The sequence below is a fragment of the Hyperolius riggenbachi genome, chromosome 3 (assembly GCF_040937935.1).
Source record: "Hyperolius riggenbachi isolate aHypRig1 chromosome 3, aHypRig1.pri, whole genome shotgun sequence".
In the NCBI taxonomy this organism is placed as follows: domain Eukaryota; kingdom Metazoa; phylum Chordata; class Amphibia; order Anura; family Hyperoliidae; genus Hyperolius; species Hyperolius riggenbachi.
Window position 1 is genome coordinate 431123208 of NC_090648.1, and position 18931 is coordinate 431142138.

Sequence of the window (18931 nt, forward strand, 5' to 3'; positions counted from 1 at the left end):
TGGAAACCAACATCCTCCTCTAGTGGTAGACAGGTCATGTGTATGCTCGGTGTGTATTCGACCCCACAAGTGGGGCTTGCACTCTTTTGCAGGTAGGCACTAGTTTGTTTTTAAGTAGCGCTGCTCATTTCCTTGCTATGTACTAATGTAATTCGTTTTTGGTCAGCTGCTCCCACTTAACAGCCATGCTTTTGGTGTATATGCAGATCTTCTGATTGGGTTCAAGGTGCGTTTGTAGTTCCTGGGGGGGCTCAGCGCATCTCTGATGGAGGCCATTTGGAGGCGGCCTGGTGTTGTGCTGATCCACCTTTTGCGCAATTTTCAATTTTCGATTTCATTTGATTAACCGCACCCAGGCTATGCATATACATAGGTTAGGATTTAGTTAGTGTTAGGCCCCTCCCATGGAGGATTGACTTCTTCGCAGTGGGAGGGACGAGTACTTAATAGGTTGTATGCAAGCTGTTAATGGAAACCAACATCCTCCTCTAGTGGTAGACAGGTCATGTGTATGCTCGATGTGTATTCGACCCCACAAGTGGGGCTTGCACTCTTTTGCAGGTAGGCACTAGTCTGTTTTTAAGTAGCGCTGCTCATTTCCTTGCTATGTACTAATGTAATTAGTTTTTGGTCAGCTACTCCCACTTAACAGCCATGCTTTTGGTGTATATGCAGAGCTTCTGTTTGGATTCAAGGTGCGTTTGTAGTTCCTGGGGGGGCTCAGCGCATCTCTAATGGAGGCCATTCGGAGGCGGCCTGGTGTTGCGCTGATCCACCTTTTGCGTAATATGACATCTTGCATGAGTGCGTTAGGCTGTCCTGCCCCTGAGAAGGGTCATACACCAATAACCGGACGGGTTATTGTTATGAATTTTATATCTGCACATTGGGCAGATTTTAACGAACAAGACTATATTAATTTCTTAGCTGTGCTATACACGGTTTTCATTTAACAGACTGAAATCATAAACCACATGCATTTAAATCTCTTCCCCAGCGGTGCCAATGTGTCTGAGGTTGGCAGTGGACCCCTGGGGCGCTAGATTCCTTTGGCTTCCCCTGGATGAAAGGACCTTTTGGGGTGTTAATTATCATCTGAGTGTGACCAGCTAGAACAACCTTTGATGTATCACACCTCTGTGTCACTGGCCAGGAAAGGGACTCTAATTCAGTGTGGGTGATGGGTTTGCTTTCACTCAGAAGAGAAGGAAAAGACATCTGTTGTACGTTTAAACAGAAAGTGACATTCTGCTCTGCTGTGCGGAACGATACAGAATCGCTAATCGTCTCGACGTCCGTATCATTCATGACACCGATCTCCCCTACCCCTACCCCATAATCTAGCAGTTCGTCTGTTCTGATCACACCCGCCCACACCCCATAATCTGGCAACACGGCTGTTCCGATCAAACCTGGCCCCACCCCATAATCTGGCAATACGGCTGTTCCGATCACCCCTGCCTTCATCCCAGAATCTGTGATATGACTGTTCCATTCATCTCTGCCCCAACCCCATAACCTGGCAATGCAGCTTGTAGAAGCTTTCCAGAGGCGCCAATAGAATAAAAGTCACTTAAACAAGCTTAAAACCGATGGGGCAGTGGTGGGCCTATCCCTTCCATGCAGACAAAGCAAACAAAGGAAGGACTGTGGCATCAACAGAGGCGCTCAGTGTGGTTTTGATGCTGTTAAGCTGTATGCTCCTTTTTGATTGGCCTGATGAAGCGGGATTGAGCCCGTGAAACGTGTTGCCTATTTTTACTGTGGAGTGTAAATAAATTGTTGTTTGACTGTTGATGCCACAGCCCTTCCTTTGTTTGCTTTGTCTGCATGGATGGGACAGGCCCACCACTGCCCCATCGGTTTTAAGCTCGTTTAAGTGACTTTTATTCTATTGGCGCCTCTGGAAAGCTTCTACATATTGCTAAGTCCACCCTTGGTGGAGGGTTGTACCCATCTTCTTCCCATCTACAGAGAGCGACTTTTAATCCTGAGTGGGGTCAGGTTAATCTCCCCACCTGCCTTCACAGTGGTTGCCTAATGGTAACCCTGGTTTGTGAGTATTAACCACTTCACGACCGCCCCCAGCCGATGGGCGGCGGCAAAGTCCGGGCCCAAACGACCGCAATACGCCCATCGGCGGGGGCGGCTGCGGGAGTGGCTATGCGGCGATCGCGTCATTCGTGACGCGATCAGCCGCCGGGGACTGGCTCCGCCCCCCGTTCGCTGTAACCCGCCGGCCGTTCGGAAGCGCCGGCGGGTTACTAGCACCCGGATCGCCGCGTGTACTGTGTATAATAGGCTTTGTAATGTATACAAAGCCTATTATACTGGCTGCCTCCTGCCCTGGTGGTCCCAGTGTCCGAGGGACCACCAGGGCAGGCTGCAGCCACCCTAGTCTGCACCCAAGCACACTGATTTCCCCCCCCCCTGCCCTCTGATCGCCCACAGCACCCCTCAGACCCCCCCCTGCCCACCCCCCAGACCACTGTTTGCACCCAGTCACCCCCCTAATCACCCATCAATCATTCCCTGTCACTATCTGTCAACGCTATTTTTTTTTTTAGTCCCTAATCTGCCCCCTACTCCCTCCTGATCACCCCCCCCACCCCTCAGATTCTCCCCAGACCCCCCCCAGACCCCCCCCCCCCCCCCCGGGTACTGTATGCATCTATCCCCCCTGATCACCTGTCAATCACCTGTCAATCACCTGTCAATCACCCGTCAATCACCCGTCAATCACCCGTCAATCACCCCCTGTCACTGCCACCCATCAATCAGCCCCTAACCTGCCCCTTGCGGGCAATCTGATCACCCACCCACTCCAATAGATCGCCCGCAGATCCGACATCAGATCACCTCCCAAATCCATTGTTTACATCTATTCTCTCCTCTAAACACCCACTAATTACCCATCAATCACCCCCTATCACCACCTGTCACTGTTACCCATCAGATTAGACCCTAATCTGCCCCTTGCGGGCACCCAATCACCCGCCGACACGCTCAGATTGCCCTCAGACCCCCCCCACCTTATCAATTCGCCCGTGCAATATTTACATCTGTTATTCCCTGTAATAACCCACTTATCACCTGTCAATCACCCATCAATCACCCCCTGTCACTGCCACCCATCAATCACCCCCTGTTACTGCCACCCATCAATCAGCCCCTAACCTGACCCTTGCGGGCAATCTGATCACCCACCCACACCAATAGATCGCCCGCAGATCCGACATTAGATCACCCCCCAAGTGCAGTGTTTACATCTCTTCTCTCTTTTAAACACCCACTAATTACCCATCAATCACCCCCTATCACCACCTGTCACTGTTACCCATCAGATTAGACCCTAATCTGGCCCTTGCGGGCACCCAATCACCCGCCCACATGCTCAGATTGCCCTCAGACCCCCCCTTATCAATTCGCCAGTGCAATATTTACATCTGTTATTCCCTGTAATAAGCCACTGATCACCTGTCAATCACCCATCAATCACCCCCTGTCACTGCCACCCACCAATCACCCCCTGTTACTGCCACCCATCAATCAGCCCCTAACCTGACCCTTGCGGGCAATCTGATCACCCACCCACACCAATAGATCGCCCGCAGATCCGACATTAGATCACCTCCCAAGTGCAGTGTTTACATCTCTTCTCTCTTTTAAACACCCACTAATTACCCATCAATCACCCCCTATCACCACCTGTCACTGTTACCCATCAGATTAGACCCTAATCTGGCCCTTGCGGGCACCCAATCACCCGCCCACACGCTCAGATTGCCCTCAGACCCCCCCTTATCAATTCGCCAGTGCAATATTTACATCTGTTATTCCCTGTAATAAGCCACTGATCACCTGTCAATCACCCATCAATCACCCCCTGTCACTGCCACCCACCAATCACCCCCTGTCACTGCCACCCATCAAACAGCCCCTAACCTGCCCCTTGCGGGCAGTCTGATCACCCACCCACACCAATAGATCGCCCGCAGATCCGACATCAGATCACCTCCCAAGTGCAGTGTTTACATCTCTTCTCTCCTCTAAACACCCACTAATTACCCATCAATCACCCATCAATCACCCCCTACCACCACCTGTCACTGTTACCCATCAGATTAGACCCTAATCTGCCCCTTGCGGGCACCCAATCACCCGCCCACACCTCAGAACGCCCTCAGACCCCAGCCCTGATCACCTCGCCAGTGCATTGCTTGCATCTATTTCCCCCCTCTAATCACACCTTGAGACACCCATCAATCACCTCCTGTCACCCCCTAGCACACTTACCCATCAGATCAGGCCCTAATTTGCCCCGTGTGGGCTCCTGATCACTTGGCCAAACCCTCAGATCCCCCTCAGACCCCCTTCCGATCACCTCCCCAGTGCATTGATTGCATCTATTTTCCCCTCTAACCACCCCCTGAGACACCCATCAATCACCTCCTGTCACCCCCCCTAGCACTCCTATCCATCAGATCAGGCCCAATACATCCTGTCATCTAAGAGGCCACCCTGCTTATGACCGATTCCACAAAATTTGCCCCCTCATAGACCACCTGTCATCAAAATTTGCAGATGCTTATACCCCTGAACAGTCATTTTGAGAAATTTGGTTTCCAGACTACTCACAGTTTTGGGCCCGTAAAATGCCAGGGCAGTATAGGAACCCCACAAGTGACCCCATTTTAGAAAGAAGACACCCCAAGGTATTCTGTTGGGTGTATGATGAGTTCATAGAAGATTTTATTTTTTGTCAAAAGTTAGCGGAAATTGGATTTTTATTGTTTTTTTCACAAAGTGTCATTTTTCACTAACTTGTGACAAAAAATAAAATCTTCTATGAACTCACCATACCCCTAACAGAATACCTTGGGGTGTCTTCTTTCTAAAATGGGGTCACTTGTGGGGTTCCTATACTGCCCTGGCATTTTAGGGGCCCTAAACCGTGAGGAGTAGTCTAGAAAACAAATGCCTCAAAATGACCTGTGAATAGGACGTTGGGCCCCTTAGCGCACCTAGGCTGCAAAAAAGTGTCACACATGTGGTATCGCCATACTCAGGAGAAGTAGTATAATGTGTTTTGTGGTGTATTTTTACACATACCCATGCTGGGTGGGAGAAATCTCTCTGTAAATGGACAATTGTGTGTAAAAAAAATCAAATAATTGTCATTTACAGAGATATTTCTCCCACCCAGCATGGGTATGTGTAAAAATACACCCCAAAACATATTATACTACTTCTCCTGAGTACGGCGGTACCACATGTGTGGCACTTTTTTGCACCCTAAGTGCGCTAAGGGGCCCAAAGTCCAATGAGTACCTTTAGGATTTCACAGGTCATTTTGCGACATTTGGTTTCAAGACTACTCCTCACAGTTTAGGGCCCCTAAAATGCCAGGGCAGTATAGGAACCCCACAAATGACCCCATTTTAGAAAGAAGACACCCCAAGGTATTCCGTTAGGAGTATGGTGAGTTCATAGAAGATTTTATTTTTTGTCACAAGTTAGCGGAAAATGACACTTTGTGAAAAAAAACAATTAAAATCAATTTCCGCTAACTTGTGACAAAAAAAAAAAAAATCTTCTATGAACTCACCATACATCTAACGGAATACCTTGGGGTGTCTTCTTTCTAAAATGGGGTAATTTGTGGGGTTCCTATACTGTCCTGGCATTTTAGGGGCCCTAAACCGTGAGGAGTAGTCTTGAAACGAAATTTCTCAAAATGACCTGTGAAATCCTAAAGGTACTCATTGGACTTTGGGCCCCTTAGCGCAGTTAGGGTGCAAAAAAGTGCCACACATGTGGTATCGCCGTACTCAGGAGAAGTAGTATAATGTGTTTTGGGGTGTATTTTTCCACATACCCATGCTGAGTGGGAGAAATATCTCTATAAATAGACAATTGTGTGTAAACAAAATAAAAAAATTGTCATTTACGGAGATATTTCTCCCACCCAGCATCGGTATGTGTAAAAATACACCCCAAAACACATTATACTACTTTTCCTGAGTACGGCAATACCACATGTGTGGCACTTTTTTGCAGCCTAACTGCGCTAAGGGGCCCAAAGTCCAATGAGCATCTTTAGGTTTACAGGGGTGCTTACAATTAGGCACCCCCCAAAATGCCAGGACAGTGAACACACCCCACAAATGACCCCATTTTGGAAAGTAGACACTTCAAGGTATTCAGAGAGGAGCATAGTGAGTCCGTGGCAGATTTCATTTTTTTTTGTCGCAAGTTAGAAGAAATGGAAACTTTTTTTTTTTTTTTTTTTCACAAAGTGTCATTTTCCGCTAACTTGTGACAAAAAATAAAATCTTCTATGAACTCACCATGCCTCTCACTGAATACTTTGGGATGTCTTCTTTCCAAAATGGGGTCATTTGGCGGGTATTTGTACTATCCTGGAATTTTAGCCCCTCATGAAACCTGACAGGTGCGCAGAAAAGTCAGAGATGCTTGAAAATGGGAAAATTCACTTTTGGCACCATAGTTTGTAAACGCTATAACTTTTACCCAATCCAATAAATATACACTGAATGTTTTTTTTTTTTATCAAAGACATGTAGCAGAATAACTTTCGCGCTCAAGTGTATAGGAAATTTTACTTTATTTGAAAAATGTCAGCACAGAAAGTTAAAAAAGTCATTTTTTTGACAAAATTCATGTCTTTTTTGATGAATATAATAAAAAGTAAAACTCGCAGCAGCAATCAAATAGCATCAAAAGAAAGCTGTATTAGTGACAAGAAAAGGAGGTAAAATTCATTTAGGTGGTAGGTTGTATGACCGAGCATTAAACCGTGAAAGCTGCAGTGGTCTGAATGGAGAAAAAGGCTCTGGTCCTTAAGGGGCGAAAAGACTGTGGTCCTCAAGTGGTTAAATTGTTATATTACTCATTATTAATTATCATCTATACAATATTACACTATTGGGCTCTTGGTGTCCCCCCTCCCTTTATCTGGCAATGCAGCTGTTCCGATTGCCTCGGCCCCACCTAATAATCTGGCAATGCGGTTGTTCTGATCATACCTGCCTCAAAACCCATAATCTGGCAATACAGCTGTTCTGATCATACCTGCCCCCACCCCATAATCTGGCAATACGGCTGTTCCGATTATACCTGACCCAAACCCATAACCTGGCAAGGATAACTTGGCTGTCTGTGTCCTCCAAATCCTATTCTCACTTCCCATTATTGCAGACCTGGTGCTTATTCTGCATAATCACATCACCCTTCTACAAGATTCTAAGGGCCCGTTACCACTATGGCGAATTTGCATGCATTATTTGCATTATTATAGCAATGTATTTCAATGGGCCTGTTTCCATTACAGGCGAAATCCTCTTCCCCCCGCAAGTGAAAAAAAACCTTCTGCCTCTAACAATCTTCCGTGCGGTTTATGCATTTATGCGTATTCGCATAAGTGTTTATGCATACGCGTTTTCACATGCACGGGTCAATAGTGATAAATGATGATTGAAAAAAAAATTGCTTATGCATACAAACTTGCAAGAAAAAATAAAAGCCTGCAAACACATGCAAATCCGCAAGCATTTTGTCCTATGTGGATTCATCTAGTTTAGTTATAGTGGAAATTGGCCCAAAACCTGCTGAGCCAACATGGCTGCCTCTTCAGCATTCTTTTCCAGGTTAATCTTTTGGTACTACATCGATTAATATCTGACAGGAGAGAATCCTAGGTACATTCTCGGCCCACATCAGCCATCACTACCTATGTTTCGCAGTCAGCGTTCAGGGTGTGACTGACCCAGAGTCCAAACAAAGGAGGTTTTCACTCTTTTGCAAAACCTCTCAGCCGTATTACCTAAATAATTTGGAGCTCTGAACCAACCCGTTCAAAATAATGGCTTTAATTAGACGCTTTTCTAGGAAAAATACATATTATGCTCTGGGAACTGTTCAAACATCCGCCACCAGTCTGGCTATAAATATCTTGCCCTTATTTCAGTTTGGGTGATTCTTCAAGATACAAAGGGAGGGACTGCAGAGGAACGGGAGAGGGAGCTTTTCCTGGTGCAATATGTTAGATGCAAGGTTGCACAGGGTGTTAGTGATGAACTTTACTAGACAGTTGTTTGCAGAGCTGTCAAACCAGGGGGCAACCACTATATAGGGCACAAGGGTAATTACAAGCATTTCCTCTCAGACTTCTCCTAAGTTAGGTAAGTTACCTTCTTTGAAAAATATTTTCAGTTCAGTTTGGTACCCCTGATCCGAATGAGAGGGGTGGGGAGAACTAGCTATTGTAATTCAGGTAGAGGCGCCCTCAAGACTGTTAAAATAATTAAAAGGTATAAAAACGAAGAAAGCTGCTCACTTACCTCCACAATAAAAGACAAAAACGTGTGGGAACGCGATGGTAGCGTGAGTTTTACCTGACACGCAGACCTTTTCATGTGTTTTATTTTATTCTTTTATACCTTTTAATTATTTTTATATCTTTTGGCCGTCTCTGCATAAGTTGCCTCACCCTTATTTTGCCCATAAACAGCACGCTTGCAAGCTCATCCGAAACTGAATTCCCCAGGTCAGCTTTTTCTCTTTCTGGCGGCGCGAAAATGCCCCAAACATGTTCAGATGACAATTTCTATCCAGGAGCACAAAGAAGCGACTTGAGAAAACATGAGCCGTTTTCCACCTGGTTATGCTCAGGATCTTCTTATAGATATTTATGCCTGAGATGCGGCCATCCCTCAGGTGAAGACATCCTAATACCCTCTCGTAAATCTCACCAGAACACTAATAGTGACAGACTGACGTGAATAGGTGGGCGTTTCTTTAGCAGAACATCACAGGAGGGGGGGGGGCCACAGGGTGACGCAAAGGTCGAGACATATGTCAGCCTATAGTGTGACTTAAGATGTAAATAAACCACAGCAGGTTGGAATGGAGAGTCAGAGAATGCAAGGACAGTAGCATGAAAAAACGCATTTATGGAAAATATGAATTATGCAATACCCTAATTGTTACATGAAAACTTCATCTGCCTAGTAATGCTATGAAATGCATCACAATTTTAATATAATAATTATTATTATTATTATACATTTATATACAGCTGACACATTTTCCCTAGCGATCTGCAAAGAGCATTGAGTAATTCATCTGTGTGTACCTCACCCGAGCTTACAATCTAACATTCCCCACCACAGTTTAGGAAATAAATTATGGGGAATGGCTATAAACATAAGGACTATTCCACACTGTGGGAGACTCTACGGCGGTTGCACCGTGTCAGCGATCGGCAAAGTGCTACTGCAGTGTCTGAGTCTGACTATAGGCCCATACTCACAGGGGACGGCCGTCGCCGCAACCGCGTGGCACGCGCGTGTTGCGGCGACAGTTCCCCCGTGTGTATGATGCGCGCGCCCCGAACCGTCGCCCGTCGGAGCTGTCGCCAGGCGATTGACCTGTTCAATCGCCGGCTACAGTCGTCGCCGCAACCTCGCCGGAACTGTCGCTAGCCCCGCATGTGTATGCGGGCTAGCGACAGCTACCCACACACACCACACGGAGCTTCCGGCGGGGGGAGGAAACTCGGCGACAGCTTCCGCCGCATCGCTAATCCCTCTGCTGCCGTGTGGATGCAGAGGGATTTGGCGACGAGCTGTCGCCGAACTGCCGCCGAACTGTCGCGCACACGCTCCCGTGTGCGGCGACAGCTACAATTGTACCCCCGTGGGTACTTAGCTTTAGGGTGCATTCACACTAGAGCGTTGGGATTGCAAAAGCGCTGGATGCAATCGCGACGCAATTCAGAAATTGACAGCAATTAGGGCTATAGCTCACTAGAATGCTTTTAGCCACACTTTGGAACACCAGTGATTGCCGGAAATTTCAGAAGCGTTAGGCTAAACTAAGAAAGTTAATATAGGTGAGCCCACAGGAGCAATTGCAGCTACTGCAGCATTTTTGGAGTGACTGCGCTCCAATACAAAACTTACGAATGCTGCAAAATTGCTTTGCAATCACTGTGTAAACCGATTTTGCAGTGATTTCACTACCCGAGCAAAAGAAAAAAAATTCTCTTTAAAACGCAAGCACTAAAAAAATATTAAAAGCGCCGGAAATTGCTGTATAAAATGCTGAGCAATAGTGATTTGCAAAAGCAAGTGGGCTCTAAGGGCCCATTCACATTCAGGCAATTAATGGGCGTTTACCATTAATTGCCGGCTTTCGCTAGCGCTGTTTAAAGTAGATGGCAGTGATCTCACTGCCATCACCGCCGATCCATGATAATCGGCAAACAGGAACGTGGTGCATGCAGCGTTTTTTGTGATTTTTGAGCAATCATGATTACAATGTTAAGGAAATGCTAATTGCGATCACTCAAAAATGTACAGTGAAAAACACAATCTTATTGCGTAAAATCGCAGTCGCAAAAAATTTTGTGATTGTGTAAATGGGCCCTAACAGAATGTTGCTGATGTGTGAGTGGAAAAAGAATGAACACTTGGAAGGAACGTACACCAGGGGAGTAGATACAAACTGTAATGCTACAAAGCAATTAGGCTAAGCACTTACCACTCTGCCATGATCAGTTCCCCTCTGGTCAGTTTTACCTCACAAAGGAAGTAATTATTTTAGGGCCTCACAGGGACTGCCACATATAACCCCCAAGTTTCTCATGTTGCCATCCTACAGTCCCAGAATCCTTCAGAAATGATAGGTTTGGCTATTATAAGCAGTACAAACTAGTCTGCTGCATTTTTAAAATCCATTATTGTGTCCATTAGTGCTAAGAAGAAGTCACTGAGAAGCCTGTGACTGGTCTGATCAGGTGATAGGTTTGCAAGTCTCTGATTTGTTGGCCCCAATCATGTGCTACAGCAGGAAGTGACCACAGCAAACCAGAGCCTTACAAATCTATCCCTTAAACAAAGTGATCCTGTGCTTTTCCATGAATTCTGCTACACAAGAGCAACACTACCTCATGCACAACTCTAGGGATTATTATGATTATATAGTTTGGGATAGTGTGACAAGAGGGTGGAGCATTCTTGTTTTGTTTTTATTTTGCACCTACTGTCCTTGTGTTGCCATGACTCCTTAGGGCTCTTTCACATTAGGGCATATTTTCTGTGTTTCAACGCAACGGGTAAAGTTTGCGTTACCCAAGGTGAAATGAAAGTCCATAGACTTTCATTTTAGCTTTCACATATAACGCAGCCTTTTTGTGCGTTGTGTTACACTGCACCCAGGCGCAGTTTTTCGGCCGACGCTAGCTTTATGCGTTACAATGTTAGTCAATGTAAAACGCACACTATGCACGTTTTTTAATCCGTTAACGCAGGCAATCAGTCCCAGAATGCAACAGAGGAACAATGTAGAAAGTTGAAAACTAAAAGAAAAAAAAATTACCTGCGTTTTTCTATGTGCGGTAACGCATTGAAAACGGATTAAAAACGCACACTCACTGCAGTGCAACGCATATTAAAACGCATACAACAAAACGTATGCTTTGAGCGTTCTCCAACGCAAGCTCTGATGTGAAAGAGCCCTTACAGCTTGTGCTTATCAGTGTCTTTGAGTCTGCTGTGTCCCACAATGCATTTGCCTTTATGAATCATGACTGTGGCAGACTCCCACAATGGCCTCTATTCATAAAACTTTTACCGCATGCTTACCGCTGGAAACAGCTGACTTTCCCTACCATTCAGCAAAGTCTCAATTCATAAAAGCGGTTTCCGCATGAAAAGCTACAATTCCCCAGCAGAGCGATACATTTCCACCTTGTGCAGTGATTTTCTAAATTTATCTAGAAAAAGTAACAAAATGTCAAATTCATAGAGATTAGAGGAAGCGGTATGCGGACAGGAAATACCGCTTCCTCTGATGTAGCGAAAAGCGTGCGGAATACATACAAGTGAATGGGACAGACCTCCCAAGCAGCAGCAGAGAGAGCAGCGCACGGAGGGACTCTGCCTGCTTCTGTGTTTCCGCTAGGTTACCGCCTGCCTACCGCCAGCCTACAGCGGGAAATCTCCGCACTGCTATTGCAGCTGACAAGATTTTTATGAATGACCACCCAGAAGTCTAAAATACCGATGTGGTATTTTCCCTCCACGAATATTTTCGCCCCAAATGAAAAAGCAAAGCAAATGTGCAGTTCAGCCGCCTGTCTGAAAGGAGCCTCAATGATACAGCTATTCAATGCACATACAGAGGTGATCATTACAGACAAAGCACCAATAAAAAGCTAAAAGTATGGGTGAAGGAGGGTCCCTAATGGTAGAGTGACCAGACGTCCCGGATTGCCCGAGACGCGTCCCGGATTCGGGGTCCGCTGTCCCAGGCAGCATGAGGTCCCGGGAAACGTCCCGCTTTCAGCAGCGGGACGTCCCGGCCTCGGGACTCTGGTCACTCTATACTCATGAACTGGCAGCGGCGTCTATAGATGCCGTGCCAGTTCATTGCCCGCAGCCCCGCTCCAGCCTCCTTCTTCCGGTGTCTGTTCCGACACCCAGTGGCGTAGCTAAGGAGCTGTGGGCCCTGATGCAAGTTTTACAATGGGGCCCCCCAAGCACTCTATACATAACAATTGATACAGCGCACCAAAACCTGCCAATGGCAACTACAGTGTCAGAGGTGCAAGAAGGGGATGGGGAACAGTTTGTTAATGATTACCACTATTCAAAGTATCTATAGAAGTGATTATTATGCGCATAGGACCAATAGAGAGATAATACTGTAGTTGAGAGAGGGCCCTTCGGGGCCCCTCTGGCCCAAGGGCCCCGATGCGGTCGCAACCTCTGCAACCCCTATTGCTACGCCCCTGCCGACACCGGCAGGCGAGCAAGGCTACGGCAAGATGGCTGCCGGAGCCCTGTACTGGAGACTATTTGTGTCTCCAGTACAGGGCTTCGAGCGCCATCTTGCCGTAGCCCTGTCAGCGCGGGAGACAAGAGAAGGAGGAATGTGGTCCCGGGAGCAGTGCGCCAGAGGCCGGAGATTTCTGCCAGGTGAGTAAATGCTTTCTTTTCCAGGTGAAATGTTTGCCCGCATTGCGTTTCTTTTCTGGTGAAATCTTTTCCCCGCATTGCATTTTTTTTTCCAGGTGAAATGTTTGCCCGCATTGCGTTTCTTTTCCAGGTGAAATGTTTGCCCGCATTGCGTTTTTTTTCCAGGTGAAATGTTTGCCCGCATTGCGTTTTTTTTTCCAGGTGAAATGTTTGCCCGCATTGCGTTTCTTTTCCAGGTGAAATGTTTGCAGGCATTGCGTTTCTTTTCCAGGTGAAATGTTTGCAGGCATTGCGTTTCTTTTCCAGGTGAAATGTTTGCCCGCATTGCGTTTCTTTTCTGGTGAAATGTTTGCCCGCATTGCGTTTTTTTTCCAGGTGAAATGTTTGCCCGCATTGCGTTTCTTTTCTGGTGAAATGTTTGCCCGCATTGCGTTTCTTTTCCAGGTGAAATGTTTGCCCGCATTGCGTTTTTTTTCCAGGTGAAATGTTTGCCCGCATTGCGTTTCTTTTCTGGTGAAATTTTTTCCCCGCATTGCGTTTTTTTTCCAGGTGAAATGTTTGCCCGCATTGCGTTTTTTTTTCCAGGTGAAATGTTTGCCCACATTGCGGTTTTTTTTCCAGGTGAAATGTTTGCCCGCATTGCGTTTCTTTTCTGGTGAAATGTTTGCCCGGATTGCGTTTCTTTTCTGGTGAAATGTTTGCCCGCATTGCGTTTCTTTTCCTGTGAAATGTTTGCCCGCATTGCGTTTTTTTTCCAGGTGAAATGTTTGCCCGCATTGCGTTTCTTTTCTGGTGAAATGTTTGCCCGCATTGCGTTTCTTTTCTGGTGAAATGTTTGCACGCATTGCGTTTCTTTTCTGGTGAAATGTTTGCCCGCATTGCGTTTCTTTTCTGGTGAAATGTTTGCCCGCATTGCGTTTCTTTTCTGGTGAAATCTTTTCCCCGCATTGCATTTTTTTTTCCAGGTGAAATGTTTGCCCGCATTGCATTTCTTTTCCAGGTGAAATGTTTGCCCGCATTACGTTTCTTTTCCAGGTGAAATGTTTGCAGGCATTGCGTTTCTTTTCCAGGTGAAATGTTTGCCCGCATTGCGTTTCTTTTCTGGTGAAATGTTTGCCCGCATTGCGTTTCTTTTCCAGGTGAAATGTTTGCCCGCATTGCGTTTTTTTTCCAGGTGAAATGTTTGCCCGCATTGCGTTTCTTTTCTGGTGAAATGTTTGCCCGCATTGCGTTTCTTTTCCAGGTGAAATGTTTGCCCGCATTGCGTTTTTTTTTCCAGGTGAAATGTTTGCCCGCATTGCGTTTCTTTTCCAGGTGAAATGTTTGCCCGCATTGATTTTTTTTTTCCAGGTGAAATGTTTGCCCACATTGCGGTTTTTTTTCCAGGTGAAATGTTTGCCCGCATTGCGTTTCTTTTCTGGTGAAATGTTTGCACGCATTGCGTTTCTTTTCTGGTGAAATGTTTGCACGCATTGCGTTTCTTTTCTGGTGAAATGTTTGCCCGGATTGCGTTTCTTTTCTGGTGAAATGTTTGCCCGCATTGCGTTTTTTTTCCAGGTGAAATGTTTGCCCGCATTGCATTTCTTTTCTGGTGAAATGTTTGCCCGCATTGCGTTTTTTTTCCAGGTGAAATGTTTGCCCGCATTGCATTTCTTTTCTGGTGAAATGTTTGCCCGCATTGCGTTTCTTTTCTGGTGAAATGTTTTCCCGCATTGCGTTTCTTTTCTGGTGAAATGTTTGCCCGCATTGCGTTTCTTTTCTGGTGAAATGTTTGCCCGCATTGCGTTTCTTTTCTGGTGAAATGTTTGCCCGCAATGCGTTTATTTTGTACTGACATGTTGGCCGCATTGCGTTTATTTTGTGCTGACATGTTTGCCCGCATTGCGTTTATTTTGTACTGACATGTTTGCCCGCATTGCGTTTATTTTCTGGTGAAATGTTTGCCCGCATTGCGTTTATTTTGTACTGACATGTTGCCCGCATTGCGTTTATTTTGTACTGACATGTTTGCCCGCATTGCGTTTATTTTATACTGACATGTTGCCCGCATTGCGTTTATTTTGTGCTGACATGTTGCCCATTGCGTTTATTTTCTGGTGTCCGGGGTAACTGTTACTGCATTTATTATTTAATGGTCATAGATGGCTATGTTTGCTGCCTTGTGGTTACGGTATACTATTAGCATCACACAGTTTCTTCACACCCATGATGCAAAGTCTCGTTTGTCCACATCATGGCGTAAACACTGCTTTCTTATGCCTCGCTGTTACATCATTACGTTAGCTCCGCCCATACAATGTCATGGCCACGCCCATTTTCCAACGCGGCGCGCGCTCCTCGATCCTCCCCACTTTCCGCCACAGCACGCTACGCGCGCCTCCCCCTACCCCCCCACACACCCCCCGTCCCAGGTTGGACCCACAAAAATCTGGTCACTCTACTAATGGGCCACTCTGGTCCAGGGGCCCCAGTGCAATCGCAACCTCTGCATCCTCTGTTGCTAGGCTACTGCTTCCTCTATAGCTTCCCTGGTGTCTAGTGGCACCCACACTGTGCTGCCCCAGTATATATATAACGGAAAATTGTTACTCACCTATCGGTAATTTTCCTTTCCCGATGCTTACATGTCACAAAACACTTGGGTAGATGCCCCGCCCACTTCTACCCCATAGGACCTTGTAACTATAAATTCTAATCGTTCCCGCCCCCCCCCACCCCCCCCCCCCCCTCAGTCTACGTAGGCCTCCAACTCACCGAGGCGAACATAGAAGGGAGGGCCAGTGTTGTGACATGTAAGCATCGGGAAAGGAAAATTACCGATAGGTGAGTAACAATTTTCCGTTTTACCTATGCTTCCATGTCACAAAACACTTGGGATATAGCTAGGAAGAATGAAGGGAGGGCACAGTATTTGCTGAACACACAATTTTAATTTAGGAATTTGTAGTAAGTACAGCCTTCCCAAATACAAGTGAAGATTGCGCTGTCACATCAACTCTGTAATGGCGCATAAATGTATGAATGCTTGACCAGTTCGCAGCCTGGCATATTTTGTCTGCAGGAACCTTATTATAGGCTGCCCATGAAGTAGCCATTCCACGTGTGGAATGGGCTCTGATTTGTTCCGGTGGATCTAATTTAAGAATTCTATAGGCAGTCTGGATAGTCTTAACTAGCCAAGAGGCTATGGTTCTGGCCGTGGCTGCCTGCCCCCTTCTGTAGCCAGATGGTATAACCCACAATCTATCTGTGGTTCTGAATTGTGACGTTATATCTAAGTAAGTCCTAAGTGTCTGAACAACATCCAGGGGGTGTGGGTCATTGGAGTCCCCTATTGTAAAGGAAGGTAGGGTCCAGTCCTGATTGAGGTGGAAACGTCGAAGTCACTTTTGGAATAAATCCCTGTATTGGTCTCACTACCACTCTATCTGGGAAGAATGAGAGATACGGTTCTTTTGAACCTAGGGCCTGAATCTCTGAAACTCTCCTGGCTGAGGAGATCGCTACTAGGAAAACAGTTTTAAGAGTCAGATGCCACACACTACACTGTTGTGCTGGGTGGAATGGTTGTTTTGTAAGTGCTTCCAATACAAGAGGTAAATCCCATTTAGGGAATACATTTTTTATTGGTGGTCTTAGTTTTAGTACTCCCTTGGTAAACTGCTTAATTAGTGGGTGACTGGACCAGGGTATTCCCGTGAGAGCTGTGAGGGCTGATATGTGACTTCTAACGGTATGGTAACCAAGTCCTTTTGAAAGGCCATTCTGTAGGAAATCCAAGATTGAATTTGGTTCCGGTTTTAGCGGGTCAAACTTCTTTTCGTTAGCAAATAGTTGGAACCTTTTCCATACCCTACTGTATGTGGCATTCGTCGTTGGTTTCCTAGAACTTAATAATGTTTGTATTACTTCTTCTGAGTATCCGGATTGTCTCAGCCTTTCCCTTTCAATACCCATGCCATGAGTCTCAATCTCTCTGGATTCTGATGATATACTTTCCCCTGAGTCAGCAGGTGTTTGTGGTATGGGAGAGGAACTGGAAACTGTGACTTCAATTCCCACAGGAGGGGGAACCACGGTCGTTTCGGCCAATATGGAATAACCGCTATAATCGTTACCTTCTCTCGGTAAAGTCTGAGAAGTAGAGGCCGGATGACAGGTGTCGGAGGACATATGCTATTGAAAAGTTCCATGGAATGGACAGCGCATCCACTCCTGCCGACTGTTTGTATTGGAACCTGGAATAGAAGGTCCTGCACTTTGTATTCTCTGGGGTCGCCATGAGATCTACTTCCGGCATGCCAAATCGGTCGCAGATCCATTGGAATGTCTCCTGGGATAAACTCCATTCGTTGTTGTCGAATTCCCGTCTGCTGAGATAGTCTGCTGTTTGGTTCTGCTTCCCTGGTATATATAGGGCTTTGATGTTCCATAAGTTCGTCTCCGAGAACTGAAAGACTGCCGCTGCTTCCTGCAGTAATGACATACTCCTGGTGCCGCCCTGCCTCTTTATGTAGGATACTGCGGTTCTGTTGTCCATCTTCAGGAGTACCGATTTCCCCCTTATTAAATGCTGAAAACTGATGAGTGCATGATATGCCGCTCTGAGCTCTAGGGCGTTTGCTGGTATTCGGTCGGTTAGGGGAGTCCACTGACCCTGAGCGTACTGGCCCTCGCAGTGGGCTCCCCATCCTCTCTGACTGGCATCTGAGGTAATGATGGTCATTACATTGTCCTGTATTAGATGATACCTGCTGAGGTTGTCTATTGATGTCCACCATGTTAGGCTGTTCTTCATGAGTGGTGTAAGTATGATCTGTTGATTGAATGACTTCTTGTTCCATTGGTCTAGAAACCCCCATTGTAATGGCCTCATGTGGCAATGTGCCCAGCGCACCATTGGTATGGTAGATGTCATCAGTCCTATTAAACTGAGGCATTGCCGTGCTCGCATCCTCGCTTTGGTCAGTGTTAGTTGGACCCTCTGTATTAGGTTTTGTGCTTTCTGCAACGGTAAGGCTAGTGAGTTCTGGATTGTGTTGAATAGGGCTCCTAGGAAGATCATTGTTTGCGTAGGTTCCAGCTGGCTCTTGGGATAATTTATTTTCCATCCAAACTGTATTAACGTTTCTATTAGTATCTGTCTGTGTAGCAACAGTGTGTCTCTGTCTGACGCTAGAAGGAGTAGGTTGTCTAGGTAATGATATAACCTTAGTCCTCTCTCCCTCAACAAGGATACTATGGCCAGTAAGACCTTGGTGAACGTCCTTGGCGCCGTGGAAATTCCGAAAGGTAGGCAGGTAAACTGGAAGTGGTCTTCCGCAATTGCAAATCTTAGATACTTCTGGGACCTCGAGTGTACTGGGATATGCAAGTATGCGTCCTCGAGGTCCACAGAAAGCATCCAGTCTGACCTCCTTATGGCCTGACGAATTGACTCCAGGGTCTCCATCTTGAATCTCTTGAGTCTGATCTTTTTGTTGAGTTTCCTCAGATCCAATACTGGACGCCATTGTCCCGTTTTCTTTAATACGAAAAACAATGGGGAATACACTCCCTTGCTTCTCTCCTTCGTGGTTACTGATGTTATTGCTTCCTTCGTTATCAATTCCTGGATGTATTGTTTCAGGATCAATCTCTTGTCCCTTTGCGTAGGAATGTTTGTAATCTGGAAAGAGTGTCGTGGCGTTGATGTAAAGCTCCATCGGTGACCTCGAGAGATTGTTTTTAATACCCATTGGTTTTTTATGTAGTCCGCCCAAACTTGCCTGAAGTGACGAAGTCTCCCCCCGACTGGGTAAGTTTGGACGGGTTTCCTGTCAAAAGGGCTTTTGCTGTGTCGAAGCGGAAGTGGTTGTTCTCTGTCTATTCAGACGCTGTAAATTAGATTGCGAGCTTTGCCAACTCCTTTTGAATTCCTTGCCGGG

At 46.2% G+C, this 18931-nt stretch overlaps 1 protein-coding gene and 1 long non-coding RNA gene across 6 annotated transcripts in view; one reads left to right on the forward strand and one right to left on the reverse strand.

The window, feature by feature from the left end:
* The window catches only part of LOC137564165 (uncharacterized), a 707039-nt gene extending 696222 nt beyond the window's left edge, over nt 1-10817 (reverse strand). For all 3 annotated transcript variants that reach the window (XR_011030540.1, XR_011030539.1, XR_011030541.1), the window contains exon 1: nt 10567-10817. This is a non-coding gene — a long non-coding RNA (uncharacterized lncRNA). The remainder of the gene's footprint in view (nt 1-10566) is intronic.
* The window catches only part of PTHLH (parathyroid hormone like hormone), a 111104-nt gene that overhangs the window by 23201 nt on the left and 68972 nt on the right, over nt 1-18931 (forward strand). The gene's annotated exons all lie outside the window — the stretch shown is intronic.